The sequence below is a fragment of the Triticum aestivum genome, chromosome 2A (genome assembly GCF_018294505.1).
Source record: "Triticum aestivum cultivar Chinese Spring chromosome 2A, IWGSC CS RefSeq v2.1, whole genome shotgun sequence".
In the NCBI taxonomy this organism is placed as follows: domain Eukaryota; kingdom Viridiplantae; phylum Streptophyta; class Magnoliopsida; order Poales; family Poaceae; genus Triticum; species Triticum aestivum.
This window is the reverse complement of record NC_057797.1, coordinates 771,163,138-771,168,725: the sequence shown is the minus strand read 5'-3', so window position 1 is coordinate 771,168,725 and position 5,588 is coordinate 771,163,138.

Sequence of the window (5,588 nt, the reverse complement as noted above, 5' to 3'; positions counted from 1 at the left end):
TAGCACGCCCATGACGTACCTGAGGGACCGATCTGAATTTATATGATATCTTGACTGTAGGGCGGCAGATATAGAATGGAGGCAGTGTACTATGTGCGAGCGGCATGAGGATTCTCAATGAATATGCTTAACTCAATCAGTGTTGAACCACCGGAATATTTATGCACTCGATGGTTACGTACAGGTAGAACAAACAATCTGTAGGCAAGTATGTTTGCTATAATGAGCCCCCTACAAGTATCTTATTTGCCGTTTCGTGTAGCACAAAGAAGCTTATAGATAATAGAATGCTTGTTATTTATAACAATATAACATAGACTATATACCAATGTCACTTTTGATGTTTGGGTTCTCATCCGTTCTTATCTTGCATAAATTCATTATCATTTTTCTCTTGTTGTACAATTTTTGTACAATGTCGCGCTTTAACGAGTAACTCTGACTATTCTTTTCATACAGACATGTGTCGAGCTAAATTGTGCTACTTGGCCATTGAATTAGATTATTATGGTGGTTACAGTTTCTGACTCAAACATGTAGAAGGAATTCAAGAATGATTTTTTTATGAGTAGATATAATTTGGAAAATCATTAGGTGGTGTCCTCTCTATAACTAATTATAAGACATTTTTATAGTTCAATTTAAACTGCAAAAAACATCTTATATTTGGTTACAGACGTATCTATATTTATATCTATATCTATCTATACCTACTAATAAAGGAAATAGGTATTCTTAGTACGTCATGATTTTTTAAAAGACCCCTTCTTTTTCTAGAAATAAACATGCAATACATTAATAAAAATGTTTCATGCCATGGCCTCACTATACAATCCCCAGCAGCTGAGCTAGCTCATGCTTCTATATTAAAACTAATTCGCTCAGGTATGTAACTTGTGACTTTCCCCGCAAAAAAATGTAACTTGTGACTTGATGTGAGCCAAGCGACACATCGAAAGGCAGCAACCAAATCGAAATTGACTATTATTTTAAATAGTACCACATTGTTTCTTAAACCGATTTGTACCATGTTATATACATTAGCTGGCCTCCTATAGCAAGTCGCCCAAGAAAAGAACTTGTGAGAGCGGACAAGAGGCGGATTTCTTGGATATTTAAATCAATGGAAGGATGGACGTGCATGTGGGTGACGAAAGATGACATGGTGATTGTATCGAGGAGGTGCGGCGATGGTTCCAAGGCCGTACGGGGCTATGATCTGGCAGAGCCGTAGTCCAGGCGAGAAAGAGCTCTCAGGGCAAATACATCGATGGGTGGGCTAATGTGTGATGCAGCTGGTCCAACGAGGTCTAGCTGGCGGCTAGGTTTAGCCATGAATTGCGTGCCGACATGAAACAACATGGTGATAGTGGGAAATCCCTGAAGAAGAAGATTGTCTCGAGCTGAAGCCTCGAGGAGTTGAAATCATATGGTGGTGTTGTGAGCAGATGTGGAGTGAAGTGCGCGCCGTTGTGTCCTTTGGGTGGGCATTAGTTTGATCGATCGGCTAGCAGCCTGCATGCATGAGCTTTGTCTAGATTTAAAAAAAAGTTTCGCACCTCACCACCTTTGAACGTTGCTGTAATGGGCTGTAGATGAAAATAAAAAATAAAGATGCCCAAATTTCAGTGGATCTAATTAAACGGGATTCTGCATGCAACATTGGATGGATCAGTTGGCAATATTTATAGTGGTGCATACATATTGTTTTTATTTCACGGTATATTTGTTAGGATTCATTTTTCCTCTCTAAAATATGGATCTAGCATCTTCGATCCAAGGTCCTTGATGCGGCAAGTGCAACATTGCAATCCTGACTGATATGCATTTCGTTCATGCCTCGTTGTGCGCATCCTTGCCGTTGCCACTAGGCGGCACCGCTTGGGTGCTATCGAGCCACACCGGTGGATGTTTTGGTATACACAGCATTTTTTTCCTCCCGTTGCAACACTTGGCAATTTTTGCTAGTATAGTTCTATCACATGTGAACTTGCTCGTGCGCGGCCAAGATAGTACGGACCAACCGCAGAGCAGACAGCCACGCCTGCGCGACGGTAGAGCTTTGCTTGCACACAGCTGCCGACGCCAAGAAGCTCATTACACTTCTTAGACATTTTCACAATGAAATAAGAAAAAATGGTGGTCTAATAAGCGTGATCAGAAGACACGGAAGTGAGAATATTGAATACCACATGCAAGCAGTTTGTAGGGAAATTCTTTCCACACCAACGTTAGCAACCTTGCAAAATTGTGTTCTTTGCCCATTCAACCAGTCCATCTAAAAATTGATTTTCTCACGTGGAGGTACAATCTTGAGACTGCCAGGAAAGTGAAATAGATCACAAAATGGCATATCTTGTCCAGCTCAAGTTCAAGCATTCACCGGTAAGATCCGGATAAGTAATCTGGTACATTACCTCAATGTTTACTACAAAGCCTTCACATGCAGATCCAGATTCAGGTCAAAGACAAGGGCCGAGAAAGACAAAAAAGAGCCACAAAACTCAATGAGTTTATCAGAGAGGGTAAAGGGAGATCGGCACTCAACTGCACATGCACAGCAGCCCAAGGCGAGGTCTTCGCGGACGAGGTTGCCGCTGCCGATGTGGGGCACATGGAGGAGGATGCCATAGGTCATCGTGCCGCTGGGGCACCCCTGGAACATCCACTGCAAGCTCGCCTCCGCTGAGTTCCCGCAGGCCGGATGTTGGCGCATAAATTTTCGTGAGAAGTGATCGATCTTATAGAAGAAGAACCCATACAAAGGAAAGCAACATACCATCACGGCCGCCCTCGCTGATCGGTCTCCACCCTGTGCACGGCGAAAGTGAGACCCCATGTGGTGGGCACCAGCAGATTCTCCCCGCACTACCAGAATTTAGGCAGTTGCCGACGGGCATATCTATGCCGACGGCCCCCGTCGGCATATATGGGTAATACCCCGACGGCCCAACTAAAGCCGTCGGCGTAGAAAGGCCGTCGGCGTATAACCATCTATGCCGACGGGGGCCGTCGGCATAGATAAGCCGTCGGCGTTTCTCCGAATATACCGACGGGGGCCATCGGCATATCGCGTGGGCCCGTCTATCCGGGCGGCGACGGCAGTTTGACGGTGTCAGGCTACGCCGACGGGCTAGCTATGCCGACGTCATCGATCCGTTGCGCCGCCACGTCATCGATATGCGTCGTTCACCGGTCCCGTGGGGTGGCATTTCTATGCCGACGGCTAGGCCGTCGGCATAGGCCTGGCCCATGGTTTTTGCCACGTCATTGATCCCCGCCCTATGCCACGTCATCGATCCAGGGCTCTACCGTTCCGTGGCCGTAGCTATGCCGACGGCTAGGCCGTAGGCATAGATTTCTAATAATATTTTAATATTTTTTGTATTTTCTCTTATTTTTTTATTTTTTTTCAATACTAATTTCATTAACTTAAATGTACAGAAAACATATATCGATTGCCCCCCACACGGGCCTTCTTCCGTCGTGTCACGGAGAGGTTAGACGGGACGGGCCGGGTACCTGTGGGGGGTAGCAATGCCGCCAGGTGTTGCGGTGGGCCCTCCTATGGTTGTGAAAACGTGGTGGCAGGCGCAGGCACGCGGCTCCGGGGTGTGCCCCCTCCCCCCTCACGGGCGTCGATGCCGCCGTGCCCCGGAGGGGGGAAACGGCCACGTCGGGCCGACGCAGAGGGAATCTTGGGGTGGGTTGTGCCGGGACTGTGTTGGGGTGTAGCTATGGCTGGGCTATGACAACAAGGTGAAAAGGTGCACCGGTTAAACTACGTCCAGCGAAAGTCAAAGGGATAGACCCGGCGGTCGTCTGTGTCAGGGTTAGACGGGATGGGGTACCTGGGGGTAGCAATGCCGCCAGGTGTTGTGGTGGCCCTCCTACGGTTATATAAGCATGGTGGCAGGCGTAGGCACCCGGCATGCGGCTTGTATGAGGTCCCGGTGCGACGCTCCGGTGGCATTGCTACCCCCCTAGGGCCCCCGTCCCGCCTAATCCTGTAGCGTTTGACCACGGGATCTACCCCTTTGACTTTGCACGGACGGGCTTTGAGCAGTAGACGTATCCACCCGGTTGTGTAAGGTCAGCCCAGAGGCCCACGACAACATCTGGCCCGGATGTAGCACCAAAGTGTTCCTATGGGCTGACCTAACACAACCGGGTGGGGAGGTCCACTGGTCAAAGCCCGTCCGTGCAAAGTCAAAGGGCTAGATCCCGTGGTCAAAGCTACAGGGTTAAGCGGGACGGGGGCGCTGGGGGGTAGCAATGCCACCGGAGCGTCGCACCGGGCCCTCATACATGCGGGGTGGTGTGGTGGCATGTCCGAAGAGGCGGGACGCGTCTCCGGGGCGTGCCCCCCCTCACGGACGACGATGACACGGTAGTAGACGTTCTGCGGTAACGATGCGGTGTCAATATTACTAAATACTCGGAGCACGATAAAATCATGAGTTTTTTTGCACGACGCAGGCACATGTGCTATAGGAACGATAGTATTTTTTCATAATTTTTGGTGATGGAGAAGTATCCGAAAAATTCCCTCTACGCGGATTGCCCTTCGCGCGTCTACGGCCGTGGCCGGCGGCCTCCGGGGGCTAGCATGCCGCCAAATCTTGCGTAGGCGGCCTGTCACAAGTCTGGAGTGTTGTGGCGGTTGCAAACGCCCGGCACGCGTGTCCGGGGTGTGCCCCCCCTCACGGACGACGCCGCCGCCGGCACCTGGAGGGGGGAAACGGACGCGTGTGGTCTACACGGAGGGGATCTTGCTGTGGGTGGCCCGGATGTTGCTCCAAAGTGTTCCTATGGGCTGACCTAACACAACCGGGTGGGGAGGTCCACTGGTCAAAGCCCGTCCGTGCAAAGTCAAAGGACTAGATCCCGTGGTCAAACGCTACAGGGTTAGGCGGGACGGGGGCACTGGGGGTAGCAATGCCATCGGAGCGTCGCACCGGGCCTTCATACATGCGGGGTGGTGTGGTGGCATGTCCGAAGAGGCGGGACGCGTCTCCGGGGCATGCCCCCCCCCTCACGGACGGCGATGACACGGTAGTAGACGTTCTGCGGTAACGATGCAGCGTCAATATTACTAAATACTTGGAGCGCGATAAAATCATGAGTTTTTTTGCACGACGCGGGCACATGTGCTATAGGAACGATGGTATTTTTTTATAATTTTTGGTGATGGAGAACTATCCGAAAAATTCCCTCTACGCGGATTGCCCTTCGCGCGTCTACGGCTGTGGCCGGCGGCCTCCGGGGGCTAGCATGCCGCCAAATCTTACGTAGGCGGCCTCTCACAAGTCTGGAAGTGTTGTGGCGGTTGCAAATGCCCGGCACGCATGTCTGGGGTGTGCCCCCCCACACGGACGGCGCCGCCGCCGGCACCTGGAGGGGGGAAACGGACGCGTGGGGTCTACACGGAGGGGATCTTGCTGTGGGTCTGGCCCGGATGTTGCTCCAAAGTGTTCCTATGGGCTGACCTAACACAACCGGGTGGGGAGGTCCAGTGGTCAAAGCCTGTCCGTGCAAAGTCAAAGGGCTAGATCCCGTGGTCAAACGCTATAGGGTTACGCGGGGCG